Below are 18407 nucleotides of genomic sequence, written 5' to 3'. Positions count from 1 at the left end.
ATTGTGTTCTGCTGAAATGTAGTTTTGTCTGTATCTCCCCTATTCTTTAAAAGCTGTAGAATTAAGGGTCTATGAATTAAGCCTAGCACACTGCCTCTACATGGTAGCCACTCAGTATACTTGCTGAATAAATAAATGAATGGATACATGGAAATCAAACTAAGATGCCATTAAAGCCATTATCAGCGTCAAATGGAGTCTGATAGGGAAAATCATCTGAAGAAAATGAGCTTAGAAACAAGTTACAAGAAGGTATATAATTCCACGAAAAGTTGACTGGTCTTAGGAATTTACAGCACATTTCCATGGGAATAGTGACTAGTTTAGTGGATTTCAAATTCAATTTAATTTTGAAAGCTAATAATTGCTGTATCCCATCTATACTGCAGAACTGTCTTTAGCTATGTCTTTGCTACATATTTAGCTACATATTTGCAAACAGTGTTTCTGTGAAGACCAGGGCAGAGATGAAAAGGGAGATATTGTCAAAAATATTCACAACCCCTTATGGAGGACCACTTTTATAGAAATTGAATGTGAAGTCATGCATACCATTAAATCCATTTCTTTGTAGTCCCCTAGTGTCCTTTCCTCTCCTTTAGAGAAATCATAAATAGCTCCTGCTAATACAAATAACCCATAGCCACATTTAGCTTAATGCAGCTTAAATGAGATTTTAACCCTAGACCTCTCTTTTTAAAAAGCTTACTTTCTAATTGGATAGTGCATTTTCTAGAAAACTGAAGGATTTAATGTTGATTAAGTTCATACAATGAAGGAAAAGTTGCCACCCGAAGGTCAACATCTGTTGACTCTGAAAATGACAACCAGTATTCACAGTTTGAGATAATGACTGTCTATGACAGGGGTCATTAGCAAATCTACCTCATAATTTCCAGAAAATTCATAATAAATGCAAGTGTAGCAAAATCTGAAGGAGCCGGTTTTTCTTCCAAAGTGCTTTTTGTAAGTCCTGCCCACACAGCTTGTAGGTTAATAGAGGTGCAACAGTAAGGTTGGATGCAATCAACTTTGATTGTGGACTTCTCAGGGCTGGTTCATTTTTGCCTTGAGTCTCCTACACAAGAATGCAATTAAGAAACAAGCAGCTTAATGACGTTAATGATTGGTACTCAGACTGCAAAGGTGTTGGATTAATCACAAAGTCTGAATCTGATTCAGGCCCTGGCCCTTCTCTGTATGTACTTTTTGTTTCTACTAGTCTTGCTAGATCTCTGCAGTGATTCCTGAGGCATAGAGTAGTTAATAAGCTTGTGGAAAAATCTGTTTCTGGAGTATGGGAGCCAATCAGTTCCTTTGTGACTATTGGCATGGTTAGCAAGTGCATACTCAGGGTTACAACTAAAAAGGTTCTCTGTGAACATGACAAGTTGATATTCATTTTAATTCTGAGCTCCTTAGAAGCTGTCTTTCCAAATCCTTCCCAGATGACCTGAAACTAAAGTGTTTTTAGGAATATTTATTAAAATATTGTAGATATAGATATACATATAAATATTGTGTATACTCCTATGATTTCATTTTATGAAAAAATTGTGTTTTTAATCAACAAAAATAATGCATACTATTTGAAATAAAACCATTTTAATATCTGGAAAAGTAATAAGCACATAATATAATGTAAATCATTTGGGGCTATCTCAACTTATAAATAGACAACAGACTGAATATAACCAGTTCAGAAATATATGGAGAAAAAATAAACATGTGTATTTGATATCTTTTTTTAGAATTTTATATTTATTTACTTTGAAAAAGAGAGAGAGAGAGAGAGAGAGAGAGAGAGAGAGAAAGAGAGCATACACAAGCAGGGGAAGGGCAGAGAGATGGAGACACAGAATTCCAAGCAGTCTCTGCACCGTCAGCACAGAGCTTGATGTGAGGCTCAAACACATGAACTGTGAGATCATGACCTGAGCCAAGATCAAGAGTTGGATGTTTAACAGACTGAGCCACCCAGGCACTTCTTTAATATCTTTTTAAATGTTACAAATGATTTTGAACAACAATTACAAAGAATAGGAGCATATACTCTTTTGGAAAACTCTTTGGACAATAGATTCTCCACTAGATGTGGTCAGAAACATGTTTTAATTCCCTTTTATAAACTGAAAAAAAAATCCCTATAGAAAATCTCATTCTCCTCTGCATAGTCCATTCACAGAAAGAAGTAAGAAGGAAGTTTAGCAATAGTTTATCTGTTAGGAAAGTGAAAAATGCAAGATAATCACGGAACTGTAACAGTAAATAGAGAATAGAGAAATAGTTGTGGTAGGTAAAGATATTACCTGGAAAAAAAATGAGAAAGAAATAAATCTCAAGTCCAATCAATAAATATATCTATAATGCCTTTATAATGTCAAATATATTCCAATTGCTTGAGACAGGGTCATCCTAAAATACTCTGCACTATTGCCCTCTTAACTATGTGATTTTGGTTTTTTTTTTGTTTGTTTCTTTTTTTTTTTTTTTAAGGACTATTGAGAGGCACATCCTCTGATTTAATAGTGATATTGCAGTACCTTTGGCCAAAAGAACTATATTTAACTACTTTCTTTCCCTCATTCATTTGCTACTTAGAACTGTTCTCTGATTCATCTGCTGTCCTTTAAATTTATTGGCCACATTTTAGGTCTTCTGGGAGCTGCAAAGGGACCTGTATATGATTTGTCAGGCATACAACCTAAAGCCATTCAAAGTATTCACCAAGCCCTCAATCTTGCCTCATTTCAAGCCTAATGATACCATGCAAGTTCCTTCCCTGTGTAACACCAGGCCAGTGGAAATCCACAGACCTTTAGGGGGAAAAAATGGGTAAACTGAAAAGATTTTTATCTGGTTTAAGTCCAGAACTGCATGCGTAGAAGCAAGAACTTAAATTTCGACATAAGATTAATATCTGACATGCCACAAATCCTCACAAAAAGAAAACACTCAGTTCACATCAGCTTCTATTCCAGTTACCCATATATTCTCACGGTATTTATAGAACTAGATTTTGCTGGTGCCTAACTCAGCCATTTGCTGGAAACTATTGACATAAGAGACTTTCTAATTCCAAAGCTCTCAAATATATAATCAGAAAGGAATTCAGGCACAAGTAAATTGAAGTCTCCTGATGGGCTAGCAAATGAGAAGAAGGAGCAAAGGAGGACCAACAAAGTGAAGGTTGCATTGAAGAATCACATCTCCTTTGGATGCTTCCTACCTGTCATTCCCCCTAGCTTATACATTTATTTGCCTCTCATTTTCTGTTAATTCACTGTGACTTCCTCTTCCTCACCAGGTGCTGGGTGCCAGCTTTGTATATTATCTCTTATATATAACAGGAATTCAGGGAATATCTTTGTATTTAGTTCATTAGAATGGATCTTAGAGATCCAATGTATTTATTTGTTAACTACTGAAAATAAAACACAGAAAATCTGTCTTTGTAAATGTAGAAAAGCAGGGCAGTGGTACTTGGGGGCCGAAAGTGGAGTCTTCTGACTCTTCAGCCATGTTTCTTTAAGATACATATTCTAATTAACATGATTAGCTTTACTAATATTCACACCTCTCCCTATCTATTCCCCCCCCCTCCTTTCAACACAACTCACTTTCTCTACATGTGATTGGAACAGAAAATGACATCTGGAAGTCAGCTGTATTTTGAAAAATCAATGTGTAAAGGGTAGCAAGCACCCATGTGATTCATGATTAAAAAATGCTCTGAAGAATTTAAATGTATGTTCATACTTAAATTGGTTTGTTTATTGTAACATGGGCTTGATGGGTTTTGATAGGCATGAAAAACAATAACGCCATTGTTATTATGAAACAAGAATAATCCACATTAGATATTCCTCAACCACTTGGTTAAAGACATCATTTTAACAATTCTCTTCTCTTTCTTACATCAATTTTTCATTTCTACTAGATTGTTTCCATAACCATGTAAACATGCTGCTAACTCCTCCAAGATTAAAAAAATACTAACTTTCCACTGACCCCAATTTTTCTGCCAGCTACACCCTTCCCATTTCTTGGCTCCTTTTTTGCAGGGAAACTTCCTGAAACTGTTGTTTGTATTTATTTTCTGTCATTCCTCTTCTTGTGTTCTCTCTTAAAATTCTCCCAGTCAGTCTTCTACCCCTATCACTCCATCAAAAGTTGTCAACATCACTATGTTTTCTAAGTTACTAAATCCAATGCTCCAGCCTCAAAACCTATTTCATTTAATATTATGGTAGCATTTGGCACAGTTGATCATTCCTGCTTTCTTGATATATTTTTTCTTGGCTTCACGTGGCCTAGCTTTCCTTCTCGTTCACTGGTTTATTTTGCCATCTCCTTCACTCATTTTTCATCTTTGTCCAACCTCCTAATGTTGACGTGCTGCAGGGCTCAGTCTTTGGCTTTCTTCTATTTTCTTCCTTTACTCACTACCTTGTGGTCTCATCCAGTCTCAGAGATTTAAATAACCTTCTTTGGGAGTCTTCTAAGTGAGTCTCAAATTTATGTCTTCAAGTCAATCTCTCTCATGAACTCAGATTTAATGCCCAAATGCCTACTTGACTTATCTACTTGGGTATCTAAAATCCATCTCAAATGCAACATGCCCAAAAAGTAAGTTCCTGACTTTTCTCACCTTCTCTATTATTTTCTTCAGATTATAGCAATTCCATTTATTCAGCCACTCAAACTAAAAACCTTGAAATCTTTCCTAACTTCTCTCTTTATCCCATATGTCACAATATATTGAAACAATATATTGTTTTGGCAACAGGCCTCCCTGTTTTTACTCTTGTCCTTCCACAATCCACTCTTAATAAAGCAGCCAGAGTGACCCTTCTAAAACTTAGATTATACATGTCAATGGAGTTCTGCAATGGAGTTCTATTTCATCTGGACTCTACAGTGGCAGCATAGCATGTGCTTTCTCATTACCTCTTGACTTTCACTCTTGTTTTCTCTTTTTTGTACTCACTCCACTGCAGTTACATGTTCCTCCTTGCTTTGTTTGAAGAGCCAGGCATGGTCTTGCCTTAGGGCCAATGCCCTTGCTATTTCTTCTTCAGTTATTTCTCCCCCAGATATCTTCATGGACAACTCCATTCCTTCCTTCATATCTTTGCTCAAATTTCATCTTCTTGGTGAGGAATTCCCTTGATATCCTCCTTCCCTATTCTGTCCCTGATACTCTGAACCCTTTTTATCATGATCACTTTTACTTTTCTTTCATTGCACTTTTCACCTCTTATTATATTTCATGTTTTACTTGTTGATTATATTTATCATGAATTATCTATCTCTACCCATTGGAATGTAAGTTTCACAGGGGCAGAATTCTTTCTTTTTTAATCCATTGATGGATTCTAAGCTAGAAGAAAGCCTAATACAATAAATGTATATATTTTAAAATTCATTGTTAACAGATTTTAGAGTATATTTTAATATCATAAGACTTTTCTAGTATATAACTTCTGTTAAATGCTAAATTATACATTGAGATATATCATGACAACTGCAAAAGAAAGTAAAATATTCTTATTCATGGAAGTGTCTCTTAATAGGAAAACTATTTGCTATTGGTAGGCAGAATTCTAAGATGGCCCTCAAGACCCATGCACCCATACATACACTATACAATTTCAGAATGTGTGAAAAAGACAGGATAATCACTATCATGATTAGATTATTAGATGGCACAGTTGAAGAAGGATAGATTACCGTGGATAATACTGACCTATAAATAGCCCTGTGGATATATATAAGCTTTTTTCAAGGAACTAGGCAGTTTCTAAAAATGAAAGTTGAAATGTGGGAGGAATTCAACAAAAGAGGGTTCTCTGTTGCTGGCTCTGTGGAAGTCTTGGGGCAAAGAATTAAGAAGAATCCTTGGAACTGAGAGCAACCTCTTAGCCAAAATCCAGCAAGAAAAAGGAACCTCAATCCTATACCACAAGAACTGAATTTTGTCACCAAGATGTATGAGGTGGGAAGATTTTCCCGCAGAGCCTCCAGATGACACAAAACCCAGCCAACACCTTGATTTCAGACCTGTGATACACTGAGCAGAGAACCTAGCCACATTGCCTGAACTTCTGACCTACAGATTTGTGAGCTCATAAATGGGTGTTGTTTTAAGCTGCTAACTATGTGGTAATCCATTACAGAACAATAAAAATTGAATATATGTCTTGTTTCATTTCTGCTTTTTATTCTTCTGCTTTACTTTGAAATTGCAAATCACTTGATGCTCATGTCTCAACCTGGAAAAACTTTCAGAAGCAAGATTTTTTAAAAAGTCATGAAAACAAGGCTAAATAAACCTAAGTGAAAATTCTATGTACAGGAAATAGAAAAAAAAATAAGCATAGTTAAATGACCACATTTTTACCTCAGCACTTGACATTGAAACATTGAAATGGACTCTTGCCCAGCACTCCCAGTAATTACTGTAAGACCATATGCAAAGCATTTAACCTACCTTGACCTAATTTTCCTTATTCATTAAATGAGGAAATTGTACTAAGTTAACTCTAAGATTTATTCCTGCTATAAAATTCTATGATTCAATGATTCTGTTGGTCTAAAGCAACCTATGATTTTCTACATTTTCTACATTGAAACATAATATTTTTCCATTCAATTTGAATATTGAATTCTGTATGTGAAATATTACTTTATGAGATTGGCAAGACATTAAAATATGTTGTCACTTTTTAACCTATTTATAAATATATCAACGTAAAGTAGATGCCAAATAAAGTTTTATAATATCAAAGGGTGGGGGGAGTCTTCCTCTGACCAAACCTGAACTTCTCTAGTGAAAATTTAATGGCACTATTTTGGCCACCAGATGGCTCTCATATGATTTATCTTTGCATTGGAATTTTGAAGGATTATTTAAATTTTATGATTGGTAATTAGGATACTGAAGATGCAATAATATATCACAAAGTAATACAAATAACAAGGGGCATTTTATTTTTTTGTGTATGTTAGCATTAGACTAAATTTCTTATTTTGTAGCAAATTATTTTCTAAAAAGTTGTTGAATAAAGACTTAAAGGAATCACTTCTAATCTTTGCATGCATGACATCTTCTCAGTCCCTTTCCTACCTATTTAGAGATTCTTCTCCCAGACATATACAATCATTAAAACAGTGAGAAAAGTCATGATGCTTCTATGGCTTCTGGTATTCTAATATGAAATATATAGGAATGATTTGTAGTAATCATTAATCTATGTTCATAAGAAAGTTCCTACATTTACATTTAGTGAATTGTTCCAAGTTTGCTATATTTTTCTCTGAATGTGTTAGAAACCTGCTGATATTTACAAATAAAAACCAACAAACCATTTTGTGTGAAAGCAATAGAGTGAGGAGTTAGTCTCCTGACTGATTCCAGAAGCCAAGTGAATACAAAATTTTATGAAAACAAATGAGGTGCTTTTTTAATTTTCAGGAGAAAATTTTAATAAGTTTTCCTGAGGTGTTAAATCTATATTACTAGGGAAATATAGCAGATAACCTCAAATTTAAAAAATCTGTTTGATCCATTGAAAGAGATACATAAAATGTCATTTGTACGTGTATTAGCTTTTATCTTACATCTGTAATGGTTAAGCAACCCTCAGACAAGTTTGAGTTGAACATTACTAAATCCTTAATCTATTAGGTTCCCTTTAAATAATAATGCTTGGGGTACTACTGTACTGAAGTCATTATGCTCTATTTCTTGATATTAATGTGCTTGCAGTGTATAATGTGTATGCATGGTGTATTTGTGTCTCTGTGTGTATATGAGCCCTAGAAAGAAAGAAATATTTTGGAAGTGAGAGAGATGTTTCTGCATGCAGGTCATTAACTATTCTTGACCATAAACATCTCATAAGATAGGATAGTGATGCTTGAAAATCCTTCCACGAGGAGAAACAAAGACACCCACTTTTATAATAACTGTTATCTTTCTACCATGTTTATTATTATTTTTTAAAAATTACAATAACACAAGATAGTTTGGGGCACCTGGGTGGCTCAGTCTGTTGAGCATCCAACTTTGGCTCAGGTCACTATCTCAGGGTTCTGAGCCCCACTTTGGGGCTGTCAGCACAGAGCCTGATTTATTGATTTCCTATTATCTAGCAGAATGACTAACTCATTTAATCCTCACAGAGCCCAATGAAGCTACATGAGGTATTCATATTATCCCCATTTGACAGACAGAGAAATGGAGGCACAGAAAGTTTAAGAAACTAGCCTAAAATGATAGGTAGAGTCATGCCATGAACCCAGATTACCAACACCATAGACTATACTCTTAAACTGTGGGGAATAGGTTTAGGAATTCCCTGAGCCTACACTGATGGGTTAACAAGGCATAAAGAATTACAAAGCCATAGGATGCTCACACCCAAGTTTGGGTAAACAAGTTTAGGGAAATAGATATAGAGAGGGTGGGGCAAAGGCCTCAGTATTGAGAGGGCGGGGCTAAGACCCCAGGATAGAGAGGGTGGGGCAAAGGCCCCAATACAAAGGTATGTGAGGTAAGTAAGATTAGGCATTCAGGGTAGATAGCTCCCCAATTTAGTACTATAGCAGAAAGCTGATTTCACAGGAAGGACCAAATTAGGTAAATAGGTAAATAGGGCTAGAGACCACTGCAGTGCAAAGTTGCCCAGAGCAGAGCTAATTAACAGAAGAAAGGTGCCTTGTTGCTCCTGAGGTAGCATGCTCTTTCTTGTCCCCTAGACCAGTTTAGGTAAAGGGAGGTAGTGCCTCAAGTCTGCTGTAAACAACCTTCCACTGGGATGCCCAGAGTCAGGATTTTGTTTTGAATTGACCCAAACCCCTAACTCTGCATATCTTCAAAAACCCCTTTCCCTCACATCCATGAGTTAATGTTCACAGTTTCATTGTCCCTTGTGCACATCCATCACCATGTTTGTAAGCCTTCTGATCCTAATAAAAACGGAACAAGGACCCTTAATCGGGGCTCTTGTCTTTTCCCAGACATTAGCCATCTCTCACATTTTAATCCTGTGTCCTGCTTTCTTGCTGGACAAAAAAGAATTTCAGACCCAGAGTCTACGACATTAAGCTTTATAATTTGTTTCCATACATGCATTAGTATTCATTTTTCAGACGTTAGCAGCCCACAAGGCCTCTTTAAATTGAAAAGAGAACATATGACAAGCTTATCAGTGCTCTTCATTCTCCAGTTAACACGTGCCTTTCCAAGTTTGCTTGGCTTGCTCTAATGACTCAGTGATATATTTTTGTGTCAGTGTTACTAGGTTTTAAATTGTGCCCTTCCTTTTTGAAAATGCCTCCTATCAATTGAGGATCGCCTGAACCCCCAAAAGTAGGTTCACGTAGTGTGCCCTTTGCAAATTGAAGAGCTAGAATACATAAATGCATAGGTATTGTTCTCTTTCCCAAGCACTGCCTTCTTTCCCTCCTTTCCTATTTGGCAAGCTCAGAAAGTGTTTACTAATCAACTTGAATTTTTCTAGTGCACGTCCCAGTGCAGGCTAGACTCAGAATTTCAGGTGCCAGTTTTTCTATGTTGTTTTACCTTTGTTTCCTCTCTTCATGTTCTGTTTCTTACAAGATATCTTTAGAAATTTAAATTTCCACTGTAAGCTTGCAGAAGTGAAATGAAGTACAACTCAAATCTGTACATTTTGCTTCTTGTTAGCAGCCTTCCCAAGAAAGGCTTGGTGATAGGAGATATTGAGAGAGCTGGATGAGGGATGTCTGAAAATTGTCAACAAATGTCCATGTAATCCTATCACCCATGCCGAAGGTAATTGAGAATTGACTTTAGAGGACCAGTTGTCCTGTGAGCTTTACAGAAATGACTTGCAATCTTAAATTTTTTTTTCCAAAGCCCTGAAATTGAAAGATCATCAGAGTTCATTTTTGATGACAGCTGGACATTCAGAAAAAGAGGATCTTAAAAGATTGAAATTGGCTGACCTAGTCATCTGAAGGCTATTTTCCTTTTGCTATTTTAATATGACATTTGTCATTGTTTAAGATGATAATATTTGCTCAATTTAGATGGTACTATAGTGTTTTGTTTAAATTTCCTTTTCAAATCTGTCGTTTTGAATTCCACATTCAAAATAAAAAAGTAATAATCAGAGTGAAGGATAGTAGTGATGCCTTTCTGATCCCTCTCTAAGGCAAATGCCCTGTAGATAATATATGAGGTTTTTAATCATTAGAGATGTTTAGGACCAATTTATATTGCAATTATAATATAAGAATGAGACCTTGACACTTTAGTAGTCAAGAGAAATTAGACAGTTGATGCAAAAGAGGAAGCAAATAACTTGGTGTTATGTTGTTTATTTGAATCCTAGGTGATTACACAAAAGATCTGGAAAATCTTACTAAAGTGTTCATACAGTACAAAAGGATGCATCAGACTATTGAGAAAGAGTAATGGTCCACAGAACAAAAATAAAGTCAGAAATAAAATTAATATACAGAAATTCGTATCATATACCTCTCCAGTTTTAAGAGTTAAGCTTCCATTTGCTTCTGAGTTTTCTAATTGTTCAAAGAAAGATGAGAACATCTTAGACTTCAGTCTAAGATTTATTATATTTCTCTATGATAAAAATTAGCTTCTTATTTAGGAGCAGCAGATCTTTCATGCTAAGACAAAAAAAAAAGTATTTGCTAGGTGTTCTCATAAGAATCCTTTATGCATTTTATGGTGGACATTATCCATGGAAGAACCTTTACAATGATACCTAGAAGTTTCATATGAGCTAATTTTTATATTTCAGTATAAGCTTGTGTCTTGGAAATGGATACGTCTTCATTTGTAATGATGGTTATGACAGCTTTCATCAGAACATTTCTTCATACCTTATGGTACCACTGAGATTTTTAAAATATAAAACACTTGTCAGCATACCTGGCTAACCTGGGTGTTCTCACCCCCATCAGTGTTCTGCAGAATCAAGGGTGCTGGATAACACCTGACAACATACAACTTTCACTCTCTTCCCAATGAGTTTTTAGAAGTGCCTTCTATGATGACCTGTCCTACAACAGTGGCAAGCCTCAGAACTGCTGACCTGAGGAAGGTCGGTTTCCAACACAGGATTTCCAACCACTCTGCTCCTGGACCCCTTTTAATCTCTACATTTTTATGCATTTGTATGTCTGGAAGGAGCCTTCTGAAAAAGGAGGTGCAAGGATGGACTTGACACTTACACATGCATCTAGCCTAGATCTCAGGATATTTCTGTTTTTGAATGTTGAATACAGACTGCACTGCCTTTTTATTTTTCTGTGATCTGAAATGTCTTTCTACAATATACTAGGCTCTAGGCTAAGTATTGCTGAAAGGCTAATATATGAAAGATGCAGATCTCATTCCCACAGGTAATGAAACATATTTGCAAATAATTGTAGCACAGGGTGGTATGTGATAGGTGCCACTTTAGTGGTATAAACAAATTGATCTAGAAATCAGGGAAGAGAAAGATCATTACCACTGGAGATGATGCGTATAGGTTCCATGAAAGAAAAATAATTTGAACAGAGCCATGAAGCAATGATTCTCAAACTTTAGTATGAAAAAAAACTCAATTATGGAAATGAGGAAAAAAATCCAATTTCAGGGCTCAACCCACAGAAAGTCAAATATACTGTGCTTTTCATGGGGTTCGGAAGTTATAAATATAAACAACTTAGTTAACGTTTCTGTGCTATTCTAACAGTAGCAGTGGTCTTGGGAAGAAAGGGGACTCGTCTTAAAGTTTGTTTGCAATGTTCCCTATATTAGAGAAAATATCATATCCAGGATGGGGGATAAGAATAAGGTGGCTGATAGTCTGATAGTGTTTTGTCAAAGAAAGGGTAGAATGGTAGATTTAAGCCACCCCTTGACAATTCTTGTTAATCTATGTTAAGTAGCACCTTGTCATTCTATATTGAGGACTTCAGAAGTTTTTTAACAGATGGCAGGGAGTTCAGTAAGTATAATATTTAATGAGAGGGGTGATATAATCAGATTTGTATCTAGGATTTTTTTTCCTTAAATGTATTTCCATTCCCATTAATATATTGTTTTTGCATAATGGATCCCCTCTTCTCAAGGGTTCTATGCTGCCTCTTTTGCCTCCACCACTGTAACAGTGATTGGCTACAAAATATAGACAATAAATCTCATAATGCACATCCATGCTTAGATACCTATTGCCACAATTCAGGGGGCTAAACCTATTTTGATAGGAAGTGGTTTACTAAATCAGAATAGGTTTAGTCTCCTGAATTGATTAAAATTCAAGGAAACCAAAATCCCCAGTGATTATTGGAAGAAGAGAAATAGCACACAGGTTGTCATATTATAGAGAGATTGTCATAAAGAGTGTACCTTAATTAGTGTAGTGGGGATCTCTCAGAGCTAATACAAGTCATGTGAACCTCCATTACACACATTCAAGAGTGGCTACATAACACATCAAATAACATAGGAGATTCGATTATATGAGAGATGTCATTTAATCTAGTAAATGCTAGAATATTCACTTTCTAGGCTTCTTACTTGGTCAAGCTCTTTACAAGTCCCAATACACAAGTGTATCTGAAGAGAAGAAAACATGTGCTTCATCTACTTCAAACGTTGATTGGGGTGGGGGGGTAATTTTCACCCACACTATTTGTTCACCCACCCAGCATACTAATGCACTCTTTCAATCGTCAAGTCCTTTATTCTTAACACTACTGTTTTACTTAAAAGATAATGTCAAAGGAATTGAACGTTGTGACTGGATAATGGTCTCCTGCTGCAAGATAAATGCTTAGGCATTTATTGAAAATAAATGTTGGAGTGAAGCTAAGACATTTATTTTTAAAGTAGAAAACTATTTTCTAGTCACAACTTTAAGTGCCACAGACATTATAGCTATCTTACCAAATGATTTTTTAAGTAAATGGAGATCACCCAAAGAGAGCAGCAGAATACCTAATTTGTTCTCACCAATATAACAGGTAAAATTGTGGTTTCCTTTCGACAGATATCAAATCAAATCAAATCCAAATATACTGTTTGGTGGGGAACATTGAAAAGAGCACATTAACAACATATTCAATCAGCTCTCCCTTTGACTGTACAGACATGGTTTTCCTTCTTTAAACAAAGTGGATTTGAATATGCATGCTGAAACAGAAGTATAAAACATTGTGATGCATTATTGAAATTGTTTTTGCCCCTTTATAAGAAGCAGTGGTTACTGATCTTACAGCATGTCTGAAAAGCACGTGAATCTAGCAGCAATGCTAATGAGCTGTGATCTAAAGTAATGGTGATTTTTATTCTTCTAGTCCTATGAAGTACCTTCACAGAGTGAGAACAGTATCAGTGAATTTCAACAAATACTACTCACACTTTCCCTCAGTGTTGAAACGCAAAAGAACACCACTGTAACCTACTAGTTATTCATGGAATTTAGGGGCACCATGAATCAAATTCTCACCCTCTTGCCCATACCTGATGCTATACATTTAACTTATAGTTACATTCTTCTGGTGATATAAAGTAACTCCATAGATATTGCCTCTTTGTCCCTAGCCGTTCTCTGTAATAGTTAAAGAGAAATGAAAATTTATGGCTGAAAGAGGCTTAATAGAAACACAACTTCTGCATCACCTGCGAACAGTATGAGCCACTAGGCAAATGGTTTTACCTTGAGGGATAAAAAAAGAAAATAAAAACATATTTTAATATAATGTTGAAGTGAACAGAAATAGTTATTCTTCATTTTGAAGATTGTGTTATAAGAATGCCATTTAGAATAATCACATACGTGTGTGCATGTGTGTGTACATACATATGTATACATATGCAAGAAAGAGAATCAGCTTCTGTAAAGTATGTGAAGTCGAATGTTTATAGAGAGATAAATGAAGAAATAATACATGTAATAGTAGTTCATTTGCAAAATAAAACGTAACCATATTTGTACCCTTTCATAAAGGGAATGTACATTAAGATTAAAGTATTAAAACATATTTAGGGGCTCCTGGGTGGTTCAGTTGGTTAAGCGTCCAACTTCGACTCAGGTCATGATCTCTCTGCTCATGAGTTTGAGTCCCACATCTGGCGCTGACAGCTCAGAGACTGGAGCCTGCTTCGGATTCTGTATCTCCCTCTCTCTCTGCCCCTCCCCCATTCACACTCTGTCTCTCAAAAGTAAACATTAAAAAATTATCTTACATACAGTATTAAAGGGCCGCCTGGGTGGCTCAGGAGGCTGAGCCTCTGACTTCGGCTCAGGTCATGATCTTGCGGTTCGCGAGTTCAAGCCCCGCATAGGACTCTGTGCTGACATCTCAGAGCCTGAAGCCTGCTTCGGATTCTATGTCTCCCTCTCTCTCTGCCCCGCCCCTGCTCACGCACTGTCTCTCCCTCTCTCTCAAAAATAAATAAACAGAAAAAATTTAAAAAAATAAAGTATTAAAAACATTTAATAGAATAATATAAGTAAAGAACATAAGACATAGCTAAAGAACATAGACTTTTTTATATGCATACATATATGCATAAGAACAAGCCAAGAATTATGCACAGATACTGGGTATTTTTAAGTGACTTTAACAAAGTCTTTCATCTTTTACAATTATAGAAATAAGCCTCGCTAATTAGTAAGCATGTATAATTATAGTATAGATTTCTTTAATGGTGTTAGTAATTTTTATAATTATAATGGTAATGATTTTGTATGCTTTTAGACATACTTCTTATTAATTAATTTTGGTTGCTTTTCTTTAAATTACTTCTCAAGATCGAACTTTATATGGGAGTCATGTGACTATTCAATATCCCATATTGTTACTCTGTTGTAAGCTTACATCTGCCATGTAGTATCCTTTCTTGAATATTTGGAAGAATATTTCCTTTCATTAAAAATGCCATTTATAGATAGTAGCTACTCTTGTAGTAAGCATAGCATAGTGTGTCAGATTGTTGAATCACTATGTTGTACACGTGAAACTCACGTGATGTTGGGTGTCAACTACACTTACAGTTACCAAAATAAATGCCATCTCTATAGTTTCCATGTCAGTAGATTAGACTCCTTTAGTTACTTTAGGAGATTATAGCTAAGGAGATAAGTCTACATTTCAGATTTATTTTTAAAGAATTTATTTTCCACCTCTGCTCTAGGGAAGCAGAGGATTCTACAGCAATATATGAGGAAGTTTCCAAAACATTGCTCTTATTCTAGGGTCTTCAAGAGTAGAACTTTCTTTGCATATTGAATTTTCACCCGAAATTTTACCTGAGAAAAGAGTGCCACTGCTAATATAATGGATGGATTAATGAATAAAGAAATACACTGAAAACTACTGTTTAGAGAAATACTAGAAATACTTATGTAATGTTTTATGAGCTAGTGTTTTATATTTGTTAATTTATCTAGTCCTTTCTAATAACCTTCTGAGGTTGGTATCATCATTGTTTCCATTTTATAGAGGAGAAAACTGAGGAATAGAGAGTTAAAATAATTTGCCAAGATCATACATTAGGAAAGTATCAGGCTAAGGATTTGCATCTAGATAATGAGCTTCAGAATCTGTGATTATTTTAGATGTAGTACTAATCTCACCAGACAGGATGACGCTGGGGATTACGAGTAATAGTACAGATTTATAATAAAGCAGCAATTTCTAAGGAACAGTTTCAAGTATCTATATAATGGAATTGTTAAACAAAATTATATTTTATGAGGAAATTTGGAAGTCAAAATCATGACCTAATCTGCGTGCATAGTGCATGACTTCCCCACCATTGCTTAGACTTGAGACTTGGCCTTTATGCTTTTGCTGCCCAAGACTCATATGGCTTAACTTAACAAAGACCTAGTAGAGCAATCACTTAGAAACGTGTAGCTGAGAGACTGGACTCAGTAAGTACCTCATGGATTAGATAATGTATCGTTACTAAATTAACTAAGTTCCATATTTAAAGGTTTACAAAACAGTACATCTCTAAATGTAAGCTACTATCAGGAAGGAAAAATATCTGTGTGATATTTTGACATGAATATTTTGACCTGAAATTAGCCTTTGTAAAACTTCACTTTGTGAGTTAAAAAGTCTCAAGAGACTTCCTTGATGAATCACTTTCCTGTCTGGAAAATGAGTAGCTGATTGTGATTCCTAGTGTATCGCTGCTCAATTTCCCAACTCCAGATATATGAATACTAGGTCATAATTTTGTCCCTTATCAAGTATTCTCCACCAATCCCTCAAGACCTACTATACTAACAAAGTAGCTTTTTCAGAATATCCCCTGGATTTCTCGCTCTTACAAAGATTTTTCTCATTGGTAGAATTAACAATATATATTCATTGTCCCCTATAAAGAACAATCATATGTACTTCTCCTGTTTTTTTTTTAATTATGGTGTTTCAAATATACATTTTTTGTATTAAATAACACTTGGTTCTTGAATAAAATATAAAACTTTATCGGAATAAAAGATAATATTAGATATCTTGTGGTCACTAGCCCAATCTTGGGTTAGATCTTTTATATAAAATGTTTAACTTTTTAATTTTTAAACGTTTATTCATTTTTGAGAGAGAGAGACAGAGCATGAGGTGGGGGAGGGGCAGAGAGAGAGGGAGACACAGAATCTGAAGTAGGCTCCAGGCTCTGAGCTGTCAGCACAGAGCCCCATGTGGGGCTTGAATTCACGACGTGAGATCATGACCTGAGCTGAAGTCGGACACACAACTGACTGAGCCACCCAGGCACCCCTAACTGTTTAATATTTTTAAAGTTAAGTCAGTTTCAGGTAACAAAAACATTGTTTGGAGTCTTTCCTGATATCTTTTTCTAAGTTTGTGAATATTAGGCATGAATACAAACTGAATACAAGCATCACAATGCAGTATATATACATATTTTTTCAATAAAGTGAATTAACTTTCTTCATATAAGCTCCTCAGATCTGTTGCCAATGTAATAAAATATTCTTCACAGAATTAATGCACTGGCACAACTGAGAGATGGGCAATTTCAACATACTTGGTTATCTAGAAGATATTTATAGCATTTTAAAATACATATCACTGATGTGTACAAGCTCAATTAGGAAGAAAAGTGAGGAGTTTAATTTCCAAAGGAAGGTTACGATACTTGCCCAAGAATTTAGATAACTTATATTTTTTTCTCATTGGTATTAGGCCATAAATAACACAGGAAATAAGCATTAGCTGGACATTTAGAGAAAAAAGAAGAATCCTTTTCCCTTTCATTTCATGTCTATTTTTAAAAGGAGTATATTTGTTTCACTTCATTTCACTAGAGGAGTAGACCTGAAATCTTCAAAGGGGGGAGAAAAGATTCTCCTGTTCATGATTTTCCAATGGAATTTTTTCTCATAGCATTACATTGCTTGTTTGATATAATGTTTTAGCTGATTTTATTGACTCTGGAAAAGTACTCTGATATTTGCAGTTAGTTCTATTGTTAGGTTGTATACCCCAAAATCATTTGAAAAATGTCAGAGACATGCAGTTTGTGAGAATTGCGTTGATGGCTACTCAGGTAACCAACAATTGTTAAAAAGCAAATACTTTCAAGATTCCTGAGAAGTGTTTTCCATAGAACTCAGCATCCCCCCAAAAGTTGTACTTTTTCTTTCAGAAATGAGTCTCCTATTTCTTCTTGTATACAGGTCATGTATGAATCATGTTCCTTCCATTTCTATGACCAATCTAGAAAGCACAGAGCCAAGTATTCCTCAAACTCCTCCCCGAGTGGATTTTATTTACTCCCATTTCTCCTGTTTTCATTTTCTTCCAGCCTTTCCTCTCAATCATCTATCATAATCTTTTTTTTTTTTAATTTTTTTTTTCAACGTTTATTTATTTTTGGGACAGAGAGAGACAGAGCATGAACGGGGGAGGGGCAGAGAGAGAGGGAGACACAGAATCGGAAACAGGCTCCAGGCTCCGAGCCATCAGCCCAGAGCCCGACGCGGGGCTCGAACTCACGGACCGCGAGATCGTGACCTGGCTGAAGTCGGACGCTTAACCGACTGCGCCACCCAGGCGCCCCTCATCTATCATAATCTTAAAAAAAAAAAAAAAGTAAACAAATTTATTCTCTCCATCTATCCTACCTCTAAGTTTCAAATAAAATGGCATAAAATAAATTGAGACCCAGAAGAACACTGTAGAGATGTTACAATAAACCAAATATTTGAGTTCTAAAAGGCAGCATACTATCACTTGACTCCGCTTGATCATAATATCTCTCATTCTTTTCATTATTAGAAAGATATTGTTTGATATTCCTGTCTTCATGCTACTGAAAGACTTTCTTTCTCTTCTTTCCTTCCTTCCTCCCTTCCTTC

This window comes from Lynx canadensis, chromosome D4, assembly GCF_007474595.2.
Source record: "Lynx canadensis isolate LIC74 chromosome D4, mLynCan4.pri.v2, whole genome shotgun sequence".
Taxonomy (NCBI): domain Eukaryota; kingdom Metazoa; phylum Chordata; class Mammalia; order Carnivora; family Felidae; genus Lynx; species Lynx canadensis.
The sequence above is the reverse complement of the archived record's forward strand: the minus strand, read 5'-3'. Positions refer to the sequence as shown.